This window comes from Tetrao urogallus, assembly GCF_951394365.1.
Source record: "Tetrao urogallus genome assembly, chromosome: 7".
NCBI lineage: Eukaryota > Metazoa > Chordata > Aves > Galliformes > Phasianidae > Tetrao > Tetrao urogallus.
In genome coordinates, this window is record NC_136820.1 from 25,013,048 (window position 1) to 25,039,337 (window position 26,290).

Sequence of the window (26,290 nt, forward strand, 5' to 3'; positions counted from 1 at the left end):
TATAGTTTGAAACAGCTGATATTCCAGCTGCATTTGCACTCAATATCACGTCTAGTTTCATTACTATTAAAGCAAATAATATGTTTCCAGGTATAGTCCAGGATGTAGAACTCTAGAAAACAAAAGCACTTCTAAGATCTTTTAAAGAACGATCTCTTATAATCACATTCTTTCAAGTAAATGTGCTACTTCAAATTCATTCAGGTTTGAAAATCTCTGAATAAAAATCGAAGTCCAAAAACTTGCTCCGTAACAAGATTTCTTCGGAGATCTTTCTTTAAATAAGTAATCATTCAAAACACCATATGATATTTACAGCATATTTTCATTTTTCTATTCATTCTTCTAAATATGACTTGGAAAAAAAAAAGTATCATAAAGATGTATTTAAGTTTTACCACATCTTAATAACAGTCTTAAGAACACTATAAACCTTCTTGTTACAGCAGTAATATAACTTTATTCATTTGGGGAAAAACTGCTCACTATACCTTACAACAACCATTCATATGAATGATATCTGAGTTGTACATACCTCTTCAGGAGAGAACCATTTAGAGAAATAAATTTGCACCTTTGGAACCCAGACAAAAAGAATGGAGAATGAATCACCTGGAAACCAGATTAGAATGTTAGAATTAGAATAAATGGCAGATGCAAAAAATGGCAGCACTGACTTATTACCTGTTGGTGATTGTAGTGCCATAAGGGATTAAAAAAATTTGCCATGTGGAAATAACAAAAGCGCTTCAAAGTATTAGAAAACCAACAATGGTTGTTTTCAGTAGTTCAACTGCATAGCTTTTATATGTCTGTAAAGTATGTGAAAATTACCAACGCTTAGCTAGACAACAATACTGAAAACTTGGTTGCAGTTCATTGCAGTAGTAATTGAAGTCAATAAAAAAGTCAACTTTGTGCGGCTTTTCTAACAGTCATGCGTTAAACTATTATATGGATCATTCGAGGTGTTTTGCTGGTCACAGTATTAAAGCAACAGATAAGTCATGACTCAAGGCCCTAGCTTTTCTTTTTTTTTTTTTTTTAAGGAAAACAAAACATTACAATAGAAATTTTTACTTTATTTAGAACTGTCTGGCCTCATTGTTGGCAAAGCACTGTGACTCAACATCTCTACACACCTTTCTGAAAATGTGTCTTAATAGCTTCAGAGATTACATTCACTTAATAGGAGAGAGTAGTAATATTAATTAGACTTCTCCACCAGTTGCACAGCAAGAAAAAATATAAGCAAGCCCCACCTGAAGGAACACAAATAACAGCAGAGTATCAATGAAATAATGTATTATTTCAATATATCAATGAAATATAACAAACAATCCAGCTGCTCAGAGTCCTAAAGATGTATTCATCAGTTTTCATATCTAAGAAAACATAGGAATTCTACCTACTTTTTCACTGAAAGAGAACTGAAGTCATGAAGTCTGCTTGTCGGTATTTCAGGTATATACAGACACTAAAGAGACATTGGCCCAAATTCTTCCCTACATATATAACCTCCTCAGCAAGAATTGTGCAGCTGTCTGTGAGAGTAAAAATGAGTTTATTTAGATAAAATTTGAGAAATTATTACTGATCCAATTTTTCTGTGACTTTACAGTACTGACAAACAGATGATTAACTGTTATACATGTTATTAATTAGTTATTGGAAAGACAGCATCTAGTATTTCACTGACACTGGGAATTGGTTAACCAGGATCATCCTGAAGGTGATTCATTTCAGATTTGGAGAGGGAGGAAGAGGCAGCAAAAGCAGGGTCTTGCTGAACCCTATGAAGAGGAAAAATGCTGTATGAAGGAAAATGAACGAAGGGAACAGCCCTGTTCCATCCCTAAAATAGAGGATGCAAGTTCAAACACAGCATGGTCAGGCTCTGGAAAATCTCAGCAATAGAAAAAATGTAAAGGAATTTGAAGCTGAATGCAGATACTGTTAAGAACTGGGAGAGTTTTGCTATCTGCTATTACTGTACATTCAGCAATGATGCGTTAGGGGGGAATTTACTGCAATTTATTATTAGACTTCAATGAATTTCAAAGAATCATTGCTATCTATTCAATGCAAAGGGCAATCCAAAATATTTTGGGATGTTCGTACCACAGGAATTTCTTCAAAACATTTCTCTTTTCCTAGTTACTAAGGCTAATATTATCTTCATAGGAACATGAAGCCCCAAATGCAATCTCTCCTATAAGTGGCTCTGTTAAAGGCAGTTGTTTCAAATACCAACATACCGATATATTTCTCCTCTACTGAGCAGGAAAAAAAAAGAGACTTCGAGAGGAGATAAACTATAAACTCAAAATATAAATTAGATATCCTCTTTTCATTCTCACATTACACATCATTCATTTAAATATCTTTCTTTTTAATTCAACCCGCTGTATCCTCTCCACGATTATTTTAAAAACTGGAAATAGAAATGCTTGGAATTGCATTTGCCCACTCAAATTCAGTGCATAAAAGGTTGATAAAGCAATAAATTAAAAACGTTTGGTCCAACAAAGTGTTTCTGAAATTTCACTTTGATTTTAACCTGTTCTTTAACATGTGATTGTTTTTAATAATGCTAAACTTTCTCCTAACAGGAAATCAGCTTTCTCTTCCTGGGCAAAAAAGTAACAAGCAGAACATCACCGAAGAGAATTCTAACCAATAAATAAATAAATAAACTGCATATTTTTTACAGTGTGAGTATATTTATGTTAAGGTAGCATTATTTAGACCACATAACATGAATCAGATTCTATTGAACTTTTAAAATGCTCAGAAACTACAGAATGATGTAGTCTGGAAGCAAATAAAAATTATCAGAGGTATGAATAGTGCCAGGTTTTATGGCTGTATCTCCTATGCCTCTCCACTGTTAGAATGTTTGCCGAGTGTGTCAGAGGAGGATGGAGCATATCAGAGCCAGGGAACAATGCATGCAAGCACTGCAGTTTACAGCAGCCCAGAAATTGCCTTAGAGGAGGGGATGGACCACTGTTGAAAAACAAAATACCCAAAATGAAACCTATAGCGGGTGTTCAGGCAGTCTTTTTTGTTTCTTTTAATCAATGTAACACAGTGCAAAACCCAATACACTTCTCAGACACCTGTTAAATGTTGATAACAGGCACAGTGCAAGACAGAAGAACTGTTAAAATACGGAATATAAAGCTAAAATAAATATAAGATTGTCTATGGAAAACTAAAACTAAGAAAACTCAACTATTTTGTTTTAGCTTTGGTTAAATTATCCTATATATCTTTTTGAGTAAGAACCAGTCCACTACAGATCCATGAATTTGAAAGGCACTAAAAATGCTTGATCTGGACTTCTTTTCAGTAATCCCTTGGCTTTCACATCTTTGCCTTACATCTGCAATTTCCAAATCATTATTCTATTGCCAAGCTATTGTATGCATTTCAGGATGCCAGCCAAATTCTAATAATGGCATCATTAAGAGAGAGAGATCTTGCAATAGTAAATTCTGTATTACTTTCCTTATTTTGCCAATCAGTGATGTCAGTAATATCCTGTTCTTTAGGAACCCTAATTAAATTCTTTCATTGAAATAATCAACATTTGTGTTTCCAACCACTTTACAAGTACAGTAATTCTTTGTCTGCCAGCTGTGAGAATTTCCTATCCTACCCTCTCACATTAGCAAACTGAAAGGGGAAAAGTTCATTCCACACTTACATAATGAATTCATGATTGAAGTAGGTAACAGACACATTTTGCTTATAATACTAAGGCTTAAACTGCAAGCTAAGACAGCTTGGAATGAACTAAAATAAATAATTTAATAAATGTATTCTTCATAACATGTTCAGAAGCTGCTGTACTTTAAGTAATAGATTAAACAGCTAATCCAGTCTCTGATGCAGGAAGAATAAGATTAGTTTCAGTTGGATCTAAATCAGACTGGAGAACAGTGTACTTTAATTAAATTTAAAGTCATTGGCAGAAAGTTAGCATATGAGCAGGACTCTGGTTCATGATTTTTAGAATATGTAATCATCCATAAACCAAGTTAGCAAAGAAACTTGAAAAACTACCTGCAAGATAAACTTCAGAAGAAGTTTGCTGCACACTTCTGCTCCTCTTACAACTAACATCATCCTACATACGGTCCTGAACCTAGAACCAGTAAACATTTCTTCTGCAATGCAGAGCATAGTGTCTTAGCTTTAGGCTGTCTACTGCCAAGGAGAGACAGTGCCCCACAGCAGAAGCCTGAAGAAAGATTCTGGCTAAGAGGAAAGAAAGCTGCTGAAAAATACTGGATAGTATAGTATATACAGCTGCTAAAAAATATCCTCATGAGTGGGATCCTCCTGAGACATGAGAGATTTAGATGTGAACAGCTTCAGAACAGTGAGGAAGATGGGTACATGCCTGAATTCAGAACTGTCCAACTTTTCTAAATGCTGTTTTGGAGTACAAAAGGACAAATTTTTCTCTTGCTGTACTTCAGAAATAAATGACCAGTGCTCTTCTTAAGGAGGATGATACAGTTTATTTCTGCTTCCTCTGAAGATATTAGATGAGCTGAATGTCTCAGGTGGTAGAACACATAGTGGATTTCATGGGTATAATAGAAAATATATATTTCATTCTAGGAATAGATAATACCTTATAGTGATTATACAAGCTGGATCAGGAAGATTTAAGATACAAGCTAAGAGTGACCAGAGCCAAACATGTTCTCCAGGTTTTAGACCTTAGTGACAGATGGCTAATATTCTTCACAATAACAAAGGAAGGGATGGACAGACTTCAGAAAATTGTTAAGCTTTCTCTAAGCTGATGTCTGGACATTTGCAAGTAGATGACAGATGTATATGTCAGGATTTTACATTAAACAGGAGATACATAGTCAGCAATAAAAAAACGAAGCACTACTAGATGTGTACAGTACCGAAAGTTAACAGTCTAAGCATCAAAGCTATTGTATATCTCTGATGTTTTGTGTCCCTCCAAATCAATCTGCCCATTCTCTGCTCAGAACTGGTTGGTAGAAGGGAACCATGGCCATAGATGCTTTTGGAGAGGAGAAGGTTTGTGTTGGATAAAGAGATTCTATGCCCCTTGTTGGAGTGATGAACTATAGGAGTCATTTAGTGCTTCTACCACAGGCATGACTGTAGGACTCAGCCCATTGGAGACAAGACTGACTAAGGATCACAGCAGGAAAGATAAGCCCCAAATTGTGGTTTCCCCCACACTTGCTTTTTGCTCAAACTATGTTTTCAAATGCCTTTTTGATAACAACACATAGAAAGATTCAGATGACATTTTCTATCGCTGGCACAATTAGAGCCATGAGTTTGGAGAAAAAAAAAAGACAAAATGACAGGAGATCTAGGCGCAGTCTCACTGACACCAATAACCTCAGGAGAAAAGGACTAAAACTTTCATTAAAAGAGTTAAACCAAGATAATTATTGAATTCCACCAACCTCAGTTGCTAGTAAAAAAAAAAAAAAAGAAAGATTACTCTCTTAGGAGCAGAAATGCAAAAGTCATTCAAGGAGTGATTCCATATCAAATATTTAAAAAAGTAATTTATGAAAAGCCAACATAGATGTAAAAATAGCTTTTTTGTTTTAATATGTTGAAGACACACTGTTTGACTTAATGTTCACAGTTATCAGTAGCAATTTTTATGAAATAGAAGTACTGTTTTAGAGTGAGAAAAAAGGGAAAAAAGTGAACCAGAAAAGAAGATTTGGTGCTAAACCAAACTTAGCTATTTGTTACTATCAGCAGTGGTCTGAAAATAAAAAGAAATACAGATGAAAATATTCACTGGATGTTATCAAAGCAGAAGGCAAGAGACTAACAAGCCATCAAATATTATTTAGTTCAAGTGTAGAGTCTCTATCAATGGAGCGTTAATTAATTAACACTAAGCACAGACATTTATTGGATTACATTCAAACTAGGGATGAAAAAAACATTGTTCAGATTGAGCAAGTCAGCTGTGAAGGCCTGGGAAGGCTGTTTTATTAATAACAGGAACAAAAGAGATTTTTTCCTTTTATAATGGATTTTTCTCCATTAAAATAATCATTTCACTATATAGTCAACTAACAGAAAGCCTAAAGAATATTCATATATCTTATTAGTTACTATAGTAGAAAACAGAGTTTAGAAGTTATTTTCTTACTTTCTACATCATTCTGTCTACATATGTATCCTTCATCTTTTATTTGACAGCTGTTTCTATCTAAACTTTCAACATACATAGCTTTCAACAGTGTTGTTAGAAATAAAAGGAGCTTCTAAGTGATAACAGCACTTATTTTTCAGTGTTCACTGGAAAAGACAGATCTCCTTCACAAGCTTAGAAACCACATGAAAAAGACAGACATTTTTTATTGCATGATTAGATTGTTTTTCTTTGCTTGGCATTTCTTGTCCTAATTGCACAGAACCCATCTGTGAACAGAGATGATGAGTTTTGGCTGCAGCCTGATAAATGTCTCCTCCAGTACAGTCTTTGTTGGCATTCTATGCCAAAGAGACATAGCAATGAAAACAGATGTTGTTTCTGGGGGTAAAGGAAATAATTTATTTAAGATATGATAATTCTTTGTCATTAATTATATTACTAATATGCTCCTTTTGAGTTTACTTAATTCAAACCAGTTGACTAACTTCTTTGATAATATATTGCTCTTTGTATATGCTTCACACAAATAGAAGCATAGGACATATTACACAAATCAACTAAGAACCATTTGTGAACTCTTAGAGAGAGACCATATGCTTTTGAATTCATTCTAATTGCATAAAAGTTGGGCAATATCACTCTTGGATGGAAAATGTAGGCTCTTTGGCTCTCTATTTAACACCTATTAAGAGACTTTCAGGGGTGTGTAAAACAGCCTACTCACCTACAGTTCTTACATTCACCCTGAAGCTGCCCAAAATATTCCAAAGGAAAAATATGCAGTTTATATAATATTCCATATTTTGTATAATTTCCAAGTAGTTAGTTCCAACTGAAATTAAGAGTCTTGAATGAATTTCATTGTCATCACAGAATCACAAAATGACCTGGGTTAGAAAGGACATCAAGGATCATGAATCTCCAATCCTCCTGCCACATGCAGGGCCACCAACCTCCACATTTAATGCTAGACCAGGCTGCCCAGGGCCCCATCCAATCTGGCCTTGAACACCTCCAGGGATGGGGCATCCACAACCTCTCTGGGCAGCCTGTTCCAGCACCTCACCACTGTCTCTGTAAAGAACTTCCTCCTGACATCGAACCTAAATCTTCTCTCCCTCAACTTAAAACTATTTCCCCTTGTCCTGCAGTTATCAACCCTTTCAAAGAGCTGTTTCCCTTCCTGTTTGTAGGCTTCCTTTAGGTATTGAAAGGCTGCAACGAGGTCACCCTGCAGCCCTCTTTTCTCCAGGCTGAACAAGCCCAGCTCCCTCAGCCTGTCTTCATAGGGGAGGTGCTCCAATCCCCTGATCATCTTCGTGGCCCTCTTCTGGACCCTCTCCAACAGCTAGTCATCCTGAAGGGTTTGATCCCAGTTTCCATTTAGGAAGTTTTCCATTTAGGAAAATTTCAGTTCACATACTGTTTGGCAGGTACAGGAGAAGGAGAAAAGAAAAAAACATATCCCATCCTTTTAAATGAAGCAGTGATACTGTATGTAATATAATTCAAGAGAGAGTGAAGCAAGGGGAGTGTGAGTGAGTCTGACAGTACAACATAGAACTATGCATTTTTCGGGAAAGGAAATGTCATGGGTCACAATGACACAAAACTCAGAACCAGTCTCTAGAGTAGTATTTATCCAGTTAACCTAGTCTTAACTTAGAATAAATCAGTATTCTTTATTTCTGACAGCCATACTGACTTACATTTGACGCTAATACCAAGTGATAGAGTGACAAGAAATCATACATTTCTATTCCTCTTTCATAACATACAAATACATTTTTTTCCAAATTTAGAATTACCAATTTCTCACTCCAAACAGAAGAATCCAAACTGAACACATGAACGCCATCACCCATTCAAGAGAATTTGCAACACATGACAAAGAAACTCAAGTCTCAACAGTAGAACCATGACAAGTGGAAGGGCTAATTCCTACCTGAGATGTAATTACTAAATCCTATATTACAAAATAACTGAGCAAGTAGATGAATGAACACCATACCTGACGTGTGTCAAAGTTTAGCTTTCCTAACTACATACTTATCACTTGGAAAAGTCTCTCTGTGTTGGAAAGACAGAAAAATGTATCAAAAAATATAAGCATATTTGCCACACTTGAAAAAACAATAAGCATATTTGCCACACTTGAAAAAACAATGGACAGATTGACCCTGGAGAGATCAAAATATTGCCACATCATTAAAAATAATTTGAGAAGTTTTGCATTTTTACTTAGATTTACAAAGAAATAAGAGTTTTGTTTGTTTGTTTAGGGCTATTTACAAGTTGAAAGGCATTTTATAAGGAGTTAAATCTTTTCATATTTGTAATTGAAGCTTTGTATGTTGGATTCACTGGTAACATGCAAAATTGATGCATCAAAGCAGGAAATCTAGGAATCATATTGCTGGCATGCATTACAAGAAATATAAATTTTAAATTTGTTTTCCACATCTTAAAGTAGCTAAAATTTGCTGCTCCATGAGATGCACTAGCAAGTAAGAGTTCATTAAAAAAGCAAAAACATTCAAAATTTTGTATATTTGTGGAAAGACAACTTAATATTCCTCTGCTGTTAGCTGTTCTAAATCCTCTAGGTTACAAGTATTAGAGTAGAACAGAAAAATGAAAAGAGGAAACAACATCAACTATTTCTTCAGATTCTTGCTAACTTGGAAAATTAAGAATCAGAGAAAGTTAGAATGAGAATTTTTTTGTCAGGAAACTTTAGAGTTTTTTTCTGGTTGTCCTCTATTGTCTGGGAAATTATCTACACAGAAACGTTATCTTAACATCTCCATGTCATGCTTTTAGGAGCTGATAGTGAAATTTCCACAAATTCTTCTTTGAGCCATTAAGTCAACATATTATTTTTCTGAGACAGATTTGATAATGCTCCATACTACATCTGAGGATTTCTTTCTAGTTAAACATGCTCTACTTTAATTAAAGGTGTGATTTCAACTCCATAAGACAAGAGATGTGATAAGTTTTCCTTTATAATTCAATTCACACTTCACAGACATTTTTAAAGTCATATTCATCTCAGGTTAAATCAACACATGCCAAGATTGAACTGAGAGCAACCTCTAGATGGACTAATTCAAATCATTTTTAACCAATATGAAGTTACACTGGTAAAACTTCGCTGCGATTTTTTCACATTGACAGAGAGGGTAAGCAAAAAACTACATATAAAATTAAATGAAAGGTGATATATGCCTTTTAAATGACAGTCAACTGTGGAAATCTGTGTTTTCTAAAAAGGATAATGTAAAAAAAGGTAGCATGACAGCATTGTCTAAATAGCATAACAGATTTCCGCTTGTACCATCTGAACCTTATTTCACAATTCTGTGAATAAGCTTTCACTGCTCCATTTTTTATTCTACCAGCTGTGTCAAGGATTAAAGAGTTGAACCCACCTACTCTCCAGAATTGCAAAGTTTCATAGATGAGATGCATAATTAGGCTTTGATTTGCTGTTTCTAATTAGCAGCAGAGGCAACATTCAACAAGTCATAGTAAGGAAATACCAGATTTAAGGAGACAGAGGCATAAGCATTTAGGTTATTCCTCCATATTTTCAAATCCTAAAATTGTAACTACATAAGAAAATGATATTAACATATTGTAAGCAAATCACGCAAAAAGATATGGTTGTATACTATCTGTGATACAATTGAAGTTTAAAAAAAAAAAAAAGTTTTAAAATAATGAACTTTAAAAAGTCTTGATTGAAAATGCGAACATGAAGATCACTTTGAAAATCTCTAGTAATGTAAACCAAGACAACAGAAGTAAGTTCTTCAAATATGCTGATCTACAAAATATAGTGGATGCAGAAGAAGTTATAGGATGGAAGAAGAATTTATCATAATATATACTGAAAGTTCACAGTATTAAATAAATGGAAGGTCTTTTGAGACGTTATAAATCTGTACACACTGTCAGCATAAGAATTTCTTAAAACTCCCCTACCAAATGAAAAAGGAGTCATGGTTCTGGCCTGAGATAAGCTCCTGTGCTGAAGAATTGGGATGGGTAATTTCAACTCCTAAAGAAATTTGTTCTAATCATCAGCTGCTGGAGATGGTCAAATCATTATTTACAAAGTTTTGTGGGTTTTTTTGTAGTGCATTTTTTGCTTTTGTTCATTACAATAGAATTCAGTTCCTCCTTGGACTTTGCGAAATCCATCAATTCAAGGACTCATCACTCACAGTGCAACAGTGCCATGTATGAAAGTGTTTCACTTTGTGTCATAAAAAGCAGTAAAATAGGTAAACTACTCAACTACTCAGTTTACTCTTATCTGGAGTTTTTCTAAAGAAAACAGAGCTAGGTTTTAAAACTGCCTTCAGACTGAACTGTTTCTCCCTGTGCCATTTCTTCTCAACTCTGCCTCACCTCTCCATAGACTTTGAATATCCTTTCTGAGACTGAGAAAGAATTACAGTATCATAGCTGAGATCAGATCATTGATTTATTGCTATAGAAGCACTACAATGTTTTCCATACTAGTCCCCATCCTAACCTTCATTACCATAAGATCGTTTCCATTTTGTACAACTGTTGTTCATTAAGCCAGACTTCAACTAGCTATATTACAAAACAGTTATGTCCATTTATTGATTTAAAGCAGGTGATTTGAAACCCAGTATGACAATTCAGGATTTATGTAACATCTCTGGAGGAATTTAAAGAGATCTTTCCTCCCATCTACATCAGCAGAATATAAATACTGCTTTCAGATCTCCTACAAGTCATAACTAACAAGCCAAACGTTATCTAGAAAATACTGCAAAACTGAAGAATGCATAAGATAATGGGTTTACTAGTTCTGAAATAATGCCTTGATCTACCTCCTGGGACACAAGCATATGAACCTTTACTTAGCTCCTCCAGAAATGAAGACTCATTGGGAAAAAATAAAAATAAAAATAAAAATAAAAATAAAAATAAAAAAAATAGGCATATCCTGTCTTGATGAGGAGAAAAATATTCAGCTAGGCTAGAGAAAGTAGGCAGCTGGAACTTGACATACCATACTACAGGCATCAAAGTCCCGGGTGTCACCTCACTTTGAGGATAATTTGTTTTTCCAGATATAACATTTCTACAGGTGCCACTTGAGCATCAGACATTTGGGTGTTCAGATATTCCAGTGTTATTCCTTGGGTGTGGGGCAAGAGGGTGGAAACAGTGACTGGGAACTGAAGTTTCTGAGACTGGATTTGACAGTGCTGAGAAGCAGGAAGCTTGCTTCCACTGATTGCTACTTTACTTCATTGTGAGAATAATTACAAGGCCACACACACAACATTTTCCTGGCATTTCATTCAGCATGCCATAATCTTTCTCTAATTACTGGTGAACATTTTTGCCTTTGAGTGGCAAAATCCTCCTTGCTGACAAGCAAACATCTGTAAAGCAAAACTTTCTGTAACCATATGGTCTGATCTCATCACACCTCAAAGGCAAGCACTTAACCAAGCATTTAGGATCCTGTAATGCTATATGTGTACTTGAGATACCAGTTCAGGAGAGGTTTCCTAACTTGTTTAGATGCTCAGGATACCTTAACAATCTAAAGTTTCAAACTTTTATAGTACATCACTTGGAGAAAATAATGGTCTTCCAACAGGATAAGAGTAACCTTGGCTGCCTGTCATTTTACAGGAGTCTGGTTTTAGCCTCAGTGCTTGGCCAAACACTTTGGAAGTACGGTGGGGATGACATTACTGGCATTTTTCTGCAGTTTGTGTTGGTCTTCTTTCAGCCATCACAGCTGCCACCTCACTGCATTTTCTGTTTTACTATTTATAACGGAGCAATAATGTAATTTGCACTGGGTATTAGAATAAAGCCAGTTTTGTACCCCAGCAACATTAAAAAATTCCCAAATCTTGAGATAAAACCGTCATCTTCCCTTGGTTCACAACTTCAAATTTGCAGAGGTACTGAATCAACCCCCAGCTGTTTACAGAACTAGCAACAAGTTCAGTGAAGGTTCTGTAAATAAAAAAGAAGTCAGAATATGCTATTTAGCTCTCTGAGTTTCATTTCCAGAAACCTGCCTTCCCTCCATACGGAGCAATTTGAATAAGTGCTTTCTCTGTAGGCTGCCTTCAATAGCCTTGACAGGAAACAAAAAGCAAAACAAACAAATGAAACAAACAATACACTGAGAAATAATAGCTAATAAACAGGGAAATGAAGCAATCTAATCTAATTGAATTTTCTATTTTAATACACTAGGGACCAAATCTAGGAGTGATGTGAATTGGTTAAGATTGAAATGCATCCTACTTTTTGTCAAATATCTCTCAGTGAATCAGAGAGGCAATTGGAAAAAAAAAAAAAAAAATAGAAAGGAAAGAATGAGAGAAGGAATAAATCCAGTGGAATATTCACCTACCAATAACAGACATAGCAAAGTTCCTGTCTTCAGCTAGAGGGATTTTCTATATGCAACATTCTAAAACACTGTAGCAAACAGACACAAAGAGCCTATGTATACATACATATAGTGTGTGTCTCTGTTTATGCATACACACACACCTACATGATGATACATGTTATCATTTAAAGATTTTTCTTTACTGTCTCCAGGCACAGGAACATGTTACAGGCAACATGTGTGTGGTCCACGAAGAAATGAATGAAGCTAATCCAGACAACTCTTTTATCAATACACATAAGGTTTATGGAGAAAAACGGGAGAACTAAGGTGTACTCCACGTTCCTTCCAGCCTCCACTTAAACTATCCACACATAATGTCATCAGCTGGTGTATCATAATTGGATTTAGATACTGAAGCTTTACTCATCAGGCTGTCCAAATGGAAAATAACTTCAAATACTCAGCACTGAGCCAAACCAACAGTATTAAGAATTTTCTTTTTTTACTTCTGCTTCCATATTTTGTAACAACAAATTTATTTCAACAGAGGGGTGGAAAAAGATAGCAGAGAGAAAGTAGTACATGCTGCCACCATGGACTCCTTTTGGGGTATGCATGTCACAATCATTTCTGTGTTCAGCTTCTTGACAGTGCAGTTCTGTTGCATATTATATCTGCTTTGCATTCCTTCTCTAATCTCTCTCTTGTCAATACTGTGTAATGATCATTTTTTATCTCATTCCCAACTGCCTAACAATAAAGCAAGGCATTCAAGCAAAAAATATTTGGCCTCTTACCATCTTTAATTCTAATGGCTGTTGGCAATTCCTTTGTTGGTAAAATCTTGGCAGACATTGAAAATGTTTGGTATCACTCATGAATAAAATGTTGCAGTTTTTCTTCCTACAGTGGTCTGTCTTGGGAAGAAAAATGAATGCGTTTTAAGTTACAGATGAGATAATAGTTATTTATTTATTTTGCCCCATTTGATTTCTGCTTCTTTTTTTTTTTTTTTTTTTTTTTTAATTTTTCCCATTTCATGTTGGTAGCATATGAGATCAGTTCTCTGAATAGAAATCAGAAAATCAAAATCCTCTCAAGACTGGACATGCTTCAACATTCTGCTACAATACATTGTTCTGTCATTGGATTACCTTTGGCTTTGAAGGAAAACAGTGCATCATGACATGACCTGTACTTCTGCAAATTCAGCTAGTTTTAACAGCAACAAGTTAGATGATTAATAACATGAAAACCAAGAAAATTTATTCTTGTAAGAATAAAAAATACCTGTCAAAATTTATCTATATAAAAGCACCACATTTTTCCTTCTTTACTTCACAATAACACTTGCAATACTACATTAATGTTCTCAGACTACTCTAACTAGGGACATTTCCACTTATCAAAAAAAAATTAAGTTTTGATATCTCTACAATAACTTCTGGTGCCAAACATGTTGCACATCAGCAGAATACAGCCTGCTCTTAATGAAACTAGTTTTAACAGAGGGGTGAAGCCTGGGTCCAGATTCATCATACTGTTGTTTTTGTTTTGGTAATTCTTCCGTGGTAACCAGTCCTAAATCCATTCTTATTACATCACTAAATTTTATTAGTAGGCATTCTTGCTGAATCATTAGTGAATTATTGTGCTAAATTGCCTCTCTTTACAACAAAAATTTCTAATAATAATGCATCATCTCTCTGATTGACTGTTTTATACACGTTCTTTTGCTCTCTCACAGACCCAGCCTGAGACAGGAAATATTGATTGGTATTAATGAGAGGAGTGTGACAGGCATATAGATCTTTCTCTGTAGTGCCCTTTTTAAATTTCAGAATACAAATTGCCAGCCAGGTCAGATATTGAATAGCATGCATTCATTCAACGGCTTCTAATTATTTTTGCAAGTATCACTGGAAGTAGTCAAGCATAATAATTGCACTGAATGCTAAAGCATAGTCACTTTTGACTTAAAATTGAATGAAGATCTGGAGGAGGAATATAGAGAAGGGTCAAATTACTTTCCTGTAACTTTTTTTTTTTTAAGTTTTATTTAACATTTCAGCCAGCAAAGATGCCTGAATCCAAAGAATATTTCTAACAATAACTTTACTGAACTCACAGAACTAGTTACTGTAAAACAAAGACCTTATTGACTTTTCCCTAAATGTGTAATCTGCTTTAGATTTCTTTTGTTACCTTTATTTCTATATCTGGGTGTTTCTCAAAAACCTTTTGCATCCATAGTTAGCAGTGAGAAAAATTTCTTAAGTCTAAAATGTAAAACATAATATATTGATCATTAAATCAGAATTTTCAGACCTATGCAATATCACATATATCCATATTCAGGCATAAAATTGGCTTAAATTTCGACAGTGTTGAACATCCATGACTCCTACTTACATACTTGAAAGAATGTAAAAAAAAAATCATGCTACTTTTACTAAGATGCTGTATGTCACTGGGCTGATTCAAGGCATCTGTACAACAAAGGTATGGAATTTGTCACACTTAAACCACCAGATGTTAAAACTGCATTCTCAAATTGTTGCTTGAGAATGATTAATTAAAGGACTCTGGTGACAGAAGATGAAAGAAAACTACAGCTGTAATCCCTCCTACAGAATGTCCCCCCACAGGCTTGGTGCAAGAGAAACCACCTTGTTCTCTGTTGATTACTCTTTATCAAAATTTTTATCAAAATTAGACATTGGAAAATAAGCGTCATCTCTGCCACCACTCTTATGTTCTTTTCCTACCTGAGTCTAAATAAAATCCTTGCTGGATGCCAATGACATGTTTTCTTCCCAACCTTATTAGCTCACTTCTGTTTTATTCAAGATGTACTAATTCTGTTTTAAAAGATATTTCCAAAGCTTAACAGAGAAAATCATACTCTGTCCTACAGACATCTTACAAAGAAGTTGAGAAATATCTCTTCCTTTTGTGTACAGTCAGAAAGACACCACATTCCAATAGCTGAAGGAAAACTTTCAGTCCTATTGAAGCCTACAAAAGTCTTACAGAAATTTAGTTACGTTCTTTCATATGACATATTGGTTTTGTTTTTCTTTGTAATTAGGGTACAGTGGAAAATTTTCAGGACTAAGTAATCCAGAGTTTGCCAAATCCACTTGAAATTTTTTTGTTAAAAAATAGATATTGTTGATTATTGATAGAGAAGTTCAAACTATGAAGACACATCATAGTTGCAGGGACACTAACTAAACAGTGTTTTGGAATCATCATTATCTGAAGTATATAAAATTCTCCAGGATGGGAAAACAAAAACACAAAAAGTACCTTTCTTTTCAAATTCAACTTACAAACTTAAAAGAAAATCCATTCTGTGTTCATATTAAGAAGTCTAATATATCCATTAGAACTTTTATTACTGAACTGTTCCATGAAAGGTGCTCCCACCCTCTATATACCTATTAGAATCATAGGATAACCAAGGTTGGAGAAGACCTCTAAGATCATCCAGTCCAACTGTCCACCTATCACCAATAGTTCTCGCTAAATCATATCCCTCAACACAATGTCTAAGCGTTCCTTGAACACCTCCAGTCAATGACTCCACCACCTCCAAGGGCAGTCCATTGCAGAGCCTGATCGCTCTTTTGGAAAAGTAGTATTTCCTAATATCCAACCTGAATCTCCCCTGGCACAACTTTAGGCCATTCCCTCCAGTTCTGTCACTAGTTACAAAAGAGAAGAGGTCGACCCCCAGCGCACTACAACCTCTCTTCAGGTAGTTACAGATAGCAATAAGGTCTCCTCTCCATTCATTTGGACAAGCCATCATCTCTGACCACTGCATCACAGTGCAGACAAAGCTGTATGCGGGCTCTTGTTCATTGCTGATGAAAATACATGGCTAATGGTAGCTAATGGTGGTGACTGTTTTGAAAAAATAGTGTTTAGAAGCTGAGAATTTTTCTATTAAATAATGTTATTGAGCTCTTTGTAACTGTTGTAGTTTCCACGGTAATAAATAGGAGGCATAAATTTAGAAGTAACCTATGTATTTTCATAATGTTACACAGACATATTCCTATGAATTTGGTAACCATCCAGATAGAAAAAGTCATCTACTGCCAAAAATAATAATAAACTTGTCTTCATGCTTCAAAATTTCCAACGCAGAGAACATAATGATAAACTTCTTAAAAGGATTTTGTCTTTAATTCTGTGGAAGAAGCAGCCTGCTGTTTTAATGAATAACCATTAAATGGCTGCTGTGCTAGTGGATATTGATTTCAGCAGGGGCTACTTGTCACTTAGGTTGACATTTAATATCTGTTAAAGGGATTCTCCTGCTGAGTGACTTAAGCACAAGCATTACATTAGGACTACAGCCAAGATTGTTGGGATTAGTAATTTTCCTTGAAAATGTATTTCCATCAGTATGATCAAAATCCAAAAATTAAAGCAAACTTTTGATTTGGTAAAATTTGAATGAATTACTACATATTACATAAGTGTGAGAAAGGCAGTATTTAACTCCTCCTATTGTTTTCTGCTTTGTACAACCTATATGAGTTAACAGACAACCTGATGGAAGGCATCCTGTCCCAGCAGCATTGTCAATACACTCAGAAGTCCCACATCACTTGAATCATATATTCATAGAATAACCACGGTTGGAAAAGACTTCTAAGAGCACCCAGTCTGACAGTCCACCTATCACAAATATTTCCCTCTAAACCATGTCCCTCAGTACATCTAAATGCTTCTTGAACACCTCCAGGAACAGCAACTCCACCATTTCTGTAGGCAGCCCATTCCAGCTCCTGACCACTCTCTTGGAGAAGAAGTATTTCCTAACACCCAACCTGAATCTCCCCTGGTGCAACTTGAGGCCATTCCCCCTAATCCTATCACTAGTTATGTAGGAGAAGAGGCTAACTCCCATCTCACCACAATGAGATCCCTTCAGGTAGTTGTAGGGAGCGATAAGGTCTCCCCTGAGCCTCCTCTTCTCCTGAATACATAATACCAGTTCACTCATTCGCTCCTCATAAGTCCTGTTTTCCAGACTCCTCACCAGCAGTTCCAAAGATTGCAGCATGTAGTACCATAAAATAAAAAAGATCAAAGACTTCTCTAAAATAAGCCATGTTTATAATCATTTTTCCTAGTTTTGTATAAAAGGCTGGATATAAGTCCCATAGGTTTAAGTGAAATGACTGAACTATGACTTTTGATTATTCAGAGTGAAAAAATAGCTCAACTCTATATTCAACAATAGCTCTTTTTCATTTCTTTTGAGAAATTCAGATGACTACCAGAGCTGTGAACCTTATATTTACTGAATGTTGCAATAGGATTTGTTTGCCTTGGAGTTATTGTTTGCTTGATCTACATTTCGCTCCCTAATTATTCCTCTCTTCCCCCAGAGGAGTGTCTGGGCTAGGTGGAATGCTCTGACAAGGTGCTAGGAAATTCCACAGTTCTGGTCTGCTCAAGGCAATGTAGGCTGCAAGCTGGGTTGGGTAGGAGATTTGCAGCAAAGACATGGGAACTGAATGCTATAAATGGCCTCAGAGAAGACTTAGAAGACAGATGTCACTGTGCACAGTTTTCTGCTACACAGAAAGCTGTTGAGTTGGCTGGACAGAAGGACCTTTCTGAAATGTTCTGCAGTTCATAAGCTCTTTAGCAATGTTCCTTCCTCTTGAATTACTTTGCAATTTCAGATTTGGAAGGTTTTATTTCCTGGTTGTTGTTGTTTTTTTGCTGTTTTGTTTTGGTTGTTTTGGTTGTTTGTTTTACTTAAGATGTCTTTTAGTCTAAAAAGTCTCCTAGAAGTATTCTATGGTGTGATGATTTTGGCAGATCTGCCTTAAAGCTGTGGTCACTAGAGGGTCTGGTTAGAATTATATTTAGTAACTGTCTACTCACTTTAACCATATTTGATTCAATACCTACTATTATCTGCATTTTCCAATGCATGTCTTGAATATGTCATGCTTGACAACTGATTTACAGCTGAGGCTTCAAATTAAGTGGCAGGCTGCTTACAAGTTTACTCTTGCCATTACAAGACTAACCTCCTGCAAGGATTTACCATACGGCCTCAAGAAAAAATTGCAGTTAAGACCTTTTTATTTTGTTTCCCTGTATAAGCATCAACATAACATTCCTAAAGCTATGTTTTTCATTACGGTGCACTTGTGCAAAATTTATTTATATAAATATATTTAGATCATATTCATGTTAGCACAAGATGAGTATCATTTGACTGGCTTTGCACTGACATGAATGATGACAAAATAGCAGGCAATGACAAATCAGTTCTATAAATAGATTTCCAAGCAATCTTTTGTCTGAGCTTTTCCAAAATCGTATTTAAAATTAATAGAAAGAAAGAAAGAAAGAAAGAAAGAAAGAAAGAAAGAAAGAAAGAAAGAAAGAAAGAAAGAAAGAAAGAAAGAAAGAAAGAAAAAGTTTTGTAACTTTTTCCTTCTTTTATTCCCACAATTTTCTAACTAGAACTCTTCTGTAAACTCCCCCTTACCACTGAAGTTCTTGCCAGAAATCTGCACAAGTCTTGTGATCACCATATAATGTAATCTCCAGTTATTTGCAGCTCAACAGATGAATGAGAACAGAAACAATCCCTTTTATATAGAAACATATAAATAAGAAGATTTGTTTTCTGTCAAAATATAAGAGGTGAACTTCCGGAAATTTTGTAATAAAATATAGCCAGAAAGTCTGTTTTTTTGTTTAGAATAAATAAAACATCTAAAAGCCCTGGGGAATACTGCAGATGAAAGGGTAAATTCCTTTTCTGGGACATGCTGTTTCTGATATTAACTTCATTTCATTACAGAAGTTGAGGAAATTATTAAATAGTTTGACATAAATATATGTTACTGAGTTGAAAGAGTAAATCAGAGCAAAATGCTTTTTAAAACAACATATTAAATGAATATCATGTCCTAAGTTGAACCGAATTGGTGATGATCGTGACATCTTTTAGTATAACTCCATTGGAACAAACACAGAGTGAGCTTGTTTTGTTTTGTTTTCCTATTATTCTATGTATTTTACAGCTTGAAATCATCACTACAACCCTGACAGTCTGATCTCTTACCAAAGATAAGCACATAGAGCCTCATTTCAGCATTAAATTCAGTTGAAGTTAATTGTATCCATTAGGGAAAACAAAAAACAAAAACAACAGCAACAACAACAAAAAAAACAAAAAACAAAAAAAAAACACTGATGCATACATAGTTTGTGCAATAATGGAAAATCCACCTCAGCACTAAGTCATTCAGATGATTCCTTATGTATACTTTTTAAAATTGAGCCCATTATTACACTTGTCTAACTAGCTCTAAGGCAGATCTTGCTGCTCAGCTTTATTTTTTATCAATAGATTAAAATATGAAGAACTATCTAAATCCAGGAAGATTACTCTGGGATAACACTCCTCAAGTCATTTAAAGACATTTTTTGGGGAAAAAAAAAATAATAACAATAAGAATTGATCTCCTAAATATCTCAAAGCAGATGTGAATCATCAAATCATAACTTTGTATTACCTTTACTGTTCTTTCAAAACCACCCTCTGATTTGAAGGAAAGTGTATTTCTATGCATGAATATAAGACTTGGTAAACTTTAATGTGTGAGGCCAGACTCTGACCTGAACAAGGTCATCTGCAGTTATATTTCCATGGCTTAAAATAAACAAACAAACAAAACAAAACAAACAAAAAATATTATGCTATGAAATGACCACAAATTTGGCACAGCTTATTCACGTTCATATTGTTTCTTTGTCCTTTTCTCCCATTCCCTTCCTTGTTTTCTTTTTGTTTTATTTTTATTTAACAGTATATATGGAAAAGGATATATTTTTCATTTGTATATCATAAGTAGAAGGTATGTGGAAATTAGATAATTTCTTAGGCACCTCAGCAGTCCATTAAACAAGAAATGAAATGTTTATCAAAATCCTTGGTGAACAAGCCCTCTGAAACACGTAGTTAATCTGTACCTTTTAGTGACTCTAAAGTAACGGTCATTGTTATGTTACTGTGTCATTCAATATCCCAGATATCTTTTCTACTTAACTAAAAGTAAAAAACTAGTTTTTTTTTAAAACTAGTTTTAAACTAGTTACCAAAAGAGTTGATACAAACAGTATCTAATTCAGAAATCTGAATGGGAGAAAAAAACTTACTGTGAAAATGGATGACTACAGTGCAGCATTTCTGTATTTACGAAAAAAAAAAAAAAAAAAAAAAGAAAGAAAGCTTAGTGTTGCATTAACACATTTTTGCACAGTGACTTCTCTGCTGAAGTACACCTATCTTAAAAAATTTCTTATGTGTTCTTGTAGGCTCATTCCCCTTGGCACTAGAATTTTAATCCAAAACCCATTAAATCCAGTGGTACTTTCTTATGCACTTCACTGAGCCCTGGATCAAATTTCTACAGAAAGCAGAGGAAAAGGCTGCTGAAGTTCTTGCAACACTCGCATTACAAAAGCATTTATGCCTGTAGTTCAAAGACACCCCAAAGGGCCTGATATGATTTGCAGTTTCTAATTATTTGTTCTGAGAGAGCTTTACATCTCGTTTTTTGTATTTGTGTAATCTTCTCCTGAGAGCAGTCCCAACATGAGCAACACTCTTCTTATTCATAACACTTCAGAAATGTGTGCTGGGCTATGGCCCCTTCCACCCCTGCATCCTCAGGGTGCTGCTTGTCTCAAATTATACTCCTGAGTGAATCTGGCCCTGAGCACTATGTTAACAATATATTAGCTACGATCCGCATGTTATAACTTGAACAATTCAACTGTGCCCCTGGGCTTGCAGCTAAGCACTTTGCCATCTGAAGCGCTCCTTCCATTAGTGATGGAGCTTGGGGTGTTGGTTTTGTGATGGTTTGTTGTGATGTTTTGGTTTTTTATTTTCTTTCTTTCTCTTTTCTTATGGTATGCAGCTCTGTCATTTTTCTTTTCTTTTTGAGCATTTGGCATCCTTAAGCTATGAAAAGATACACATTTGCTTTTTATGTAGTAAGGCTGCTGCTTTCAATTAATAGTTAAAAGTATATGGGGAAAAAATACAAGAGTCACAAAGTGCCCCTTAGTGAAGTGCTCTTTAGTCAGCTGCCATATAGATATTATATTCCCAGCATCTCTTTTTTCTGTTTGTCTCCAGAGTCCATGCATTTAAAAACCTGATCTTGCAGGATTAGGAAAGTGGAATCCAGGAAGAATGCACACAAATGCTAATGATGGCTTGCCTGCACGTTCACAGCATTTTATTATATTTTTTGTAACCAGAAGCTTCCAGAATGTTTTGAAAACATTAATTAATCACCCATTCTGGGATTCTCACACACATTATATTCTAAATTATACAGCTGAGGAAACTGAGGTTTACCCAGCCTTTGCAAAGGCTGGGTACTTATCAGTCCCAGTGAATTGGAATTACAAGAATTCAGTACCTGCAAATACCACCCCACAAGGTTACCCACAAAAAGCACTGCAAATCTGGAAATAACCAAAGCCCTGATTCCCAGCCCTCACACTCATCAGATCTTTGATTTTCCCACAATTAAAGAAAATTAAATGGTTGGATTTAAACAGAATAAGCAGTTTCTGACATCTTTAGTTACTGACAATGGCCAAATAAATTATTGTTAATGTGCTTTAATATGGAATAGATAAATTTTATCATCACAGACTACAAAGCTTGTTGATCCAAAAATAATGCCTTCTATTTATTTCTACAACAGATATAAAGAGTGCAAAAACACTATTTGACAGAGCACATTCTCAGCTACAAAGCACTATTTCTCCACCATAGTCACCACCATTAGCTATACATTTTTGCCAGCAAGGAAACGAGCCTGCATGCTGTGCTCATGAAAATCTGTACCAGTACAGGTGACCCTCTGTCACAGCTGCAAAAATGCACCACCGACCACCTAACTGCACTCATATCCACTGTTTGGGCTCCATAAACATTCAGCAAATGTCACTGAAACTCAATGGGTGCCATTTTTTCTGCATGGAGGAATTCAGTCACACTCCTTTGCTTCATATGAACTCCCACGCCAGATGCCATTTTTTCAGACTGCCCCTCTGTTGCCATCTGTCACACAGCAACAGAAGGAAGGCAGCAAGGTTTAACTTCTACTGCCGAACCACCAGCATCCACCTCTGATGTGGTGGGCCAACACAATAAAATAGAGGACATCACTTTCAGAGCAGTTCTCATATTAGAAGAAAAGTCAAGAGGCTGTCATTCATTCTAGAAGGAAGTATAAAGGAAAAAACTAAAACACGCATAGTCCAATTTCTATAAAATAATAACTGTTTATTTCTAACCTCTTTCTCAGAATACTACTCTACGTTGGTGGCAAAATGCTCAAAGTTCTGCATATTCAGGAAGTTCCATAGTATTTCAGGATAGGGGAATTTCTAAGTTTCTCCTTTTTAAGGCTAGACAATGATTCATTGGTCTTAGTTCCATTAACACTTTAAGAAACAAGTAAAACATGGAGCAAAACCCTTGCTCACCATCCTAGCAGCCTTAATCCCATCTGTGCTGCATTTCTTCAAGATGCTGCTGTGGTTTCTGAAAGCCACATCTGTTCATCTCAATCCCAACCAGCTCTAAGGCTGGGAAAATCACTGGGGGACTTTAGGCATCTTCTCAGAGTCCCCTCAGTGATGGCCAACCCAGACTGATTCCATATGCGTGACCCCAGTTTCACTCACAACTGAAATCCCTCTCTCAGTACTGGTAGAAGTGAGGACAAGGTAATGTTCGTGTGTGAAATGTGCTGATCATCCACCTGTTGAGTGAAGGTCACAGCTAATAAATAACAGCACAGGCAACTCTCTGATACACGCTGGAGGGATCTCTCCATGTTATCTTACAAAACAGGAAGATGAATATGCTTGGAATAAATCAATGTGCTCCTACTACAGTCACCTAAAACTGTCTCTTTAGACAGCTGGAGTTTTTGTTTGGCACTCTTTTCCTTCCACACTATCCCTTCTACCCTGGCACTGTTTACTGCTTTTGTAATAAAGGCAATATCAATAGAGAGGTTTCGTAGAACTTTCTTTCCTCCTCAATCAGAAAAACATGTAATTTCACCAGGGGATGAAATATGGTAAATTTTCCTACCACTGTATGTGTGGCGAAAAGGAGTGGGAGGGTTGTACAGAGTGGGAACATTTATTAAAAGCCAAATTGTGAATTTAAATGAATTCTTGTGCCATGGAGAACTTTAGTTCAATTTTTTTCTTTATTTTAAGGCCCAGAAATCCCTCAAGCTATTTATTCTCTTCTCTATGTTATGAAATTTTTCAGCTAGATAGCATGAGATCTACAATTTGCACAGCACTGAGCACACTGCCAGTTTTAAGCAAATAATAAATAACAATAACATGAAATGTTATGCACAATGAAACACAATTTCCTGTCTCTGAATTGGAACCAGCAACGTTTCAAAGGTCTGGAGGTTCTGACTGGATAAAAGTGTTGAGTAAAAACAAAACTCTAGAGATTTACTTTTGAGCAAATCCATCTTCCCAGCATGTTTCAAACCCAATTGTGAAATCCAGACTTCAGGATATAATAGCTGGATATGAATTAATTTCAAATTTTCATTGCCTCAGAGTTTGGCCAATTACAAAGAGAATACTTGAGTTGATGTCTGTGACATAGGAATATTTTCTATCACATTTTTGAAATGATAAAGTGTTGAGCCGTGGGAACATATATTTTGGTGTTACTTGCTTTTACTGTGAAAGCTCATGGAATAATTGCAAAAATAAATAAATAGATAAGCAACAGAAAATTAAGCAGACATTTCTATTTTCTCTAGTTTCTGAATCAGAGACAAAACCTGTGGCTGCTCTCTGGAAAATAACCAGGTAAAACTGACTGGAGAACAAAACAAGCAAAAAAAGACCATACGTGTTACATTTAACTTCCTCCATACTTATCTAAGCATGTGCATATATAGTATGATTCTTAAAATACATTCAGGTTTCATACATTTGCTTTCTCTCATTGCAAGACTGTCTTGAAATATCCCAGACATCTACTCTTATCCCAATAGACAGAGGATATTGATACTGGTGTGAGAGAGCAGTATTTCCTACCAAACTTTGCATCAAAACTCAAATTAACTCTGAACTTTAGTTCACTATAATTTTCCGAAACTTAAATCATGGTTGTCGTGATTGCTTCATACTCTTTTTGAAGCCAACAAAGTTTTGCATACTATGGTTTCTAGATTTGATAAAACCTTTTTCGTTGTTAATCACCTTCTAACTAAAATTGTTTTATAAAATTCCCGGCTTCATTCTGAACTATCTTTCTTTCTAACCAAACATTCCACCTGTTATCTACAGTGAACAACTTATATCATCTCCATGTTCACTGCATTCTACTGGGTCCATAACATAATACAAAATCCCTCAAAAATATCCTAAATTCTATGCATCTGTCAGTGGCAGACAGTCTTGGAAACTCATTTCTTAAAGGCATTAACCAAAGAGGTATCCTTTCTCCTACAATTATTATTATTAATCTAATTTCTTATTTGCATTATGTTATTGATGAAAAGTTATAACATACTTTTCCCCCTTTCAGATTCAGTCTGTTGTCCATGATGAATGTTCTGGATGAGATAATTTTAATTTTAAAAATATAGCAGCAAAAATACACTTTACTTAAACTGAGAAGTATCTTAATGAAAAACTACAGAGAGAAAGGAAAATTCAGAAAAACATTAGAGAGTGTTACTGTCCAAATTTGTTGTTTGAATAATTTTCCATAGTCAGGATGGTCAGCTTTAACTAAAAATGCAAAATTGCACTTCACTTAGCAGTGAATTTAATGAAATGCATAAAGCCTAGATGCTGTCCAGAATGAATTTTTATGAGATTTGGAAAACTTACTTCGACAAAGCTCCTTTGAAAATTGCAAACTATCCTCCATTAATTTACACATGAATAAATGAAAGGAATGTGTATGCTCATATGAAGTTTAATAATGAAGTGATTTTATGTCCCAGATAAATGTTATTTATTCTGGCCTATATTGGATAGATAGAGGAATATATGACACTTCGATTTTCTCCTGCACTAAGGTTCAGAGTAAAACCAAAACATAGGTCTAAGTATGGTCTTTGTTATCAGGTCTCCTTTCCACAGTATAGCCCATCCAAAGACATCACAAAATTCACTTTTTGGACTCTTTTCCCTTGCTTTTTAAATAATACATTTCCACTGTACTTTACTTTTAAAAGAACATATTATTCTTGACTATGTATCAATGCTCGTGTCATCAGTTCTATTTCTACCACTCTGATCGACAATGAGGCCTCATCTATGTTCTTCTAAATTGAAATCTAACCAAAAGAAGTTTCTTGTTAACAAAGTATCTTAGTATCTTAGAACATATGCAAATCCTTAAGGACAAATACAAAACAAAACAGATGCTTCTTGTTTTGGCTACTTCCAGAAGCAACAATGAAAACCTCAGCTCCTTCAACAAATGTCTAGTGGCTATTGATGACTCCTGGGAGCAATGCCTTTCCCCATAAAGCCTCTCTAATGACTAGGCAGATGAGATTGGAAGGACTGCATCCTGTACAAAGGAAAAAATCTCTTTTCCC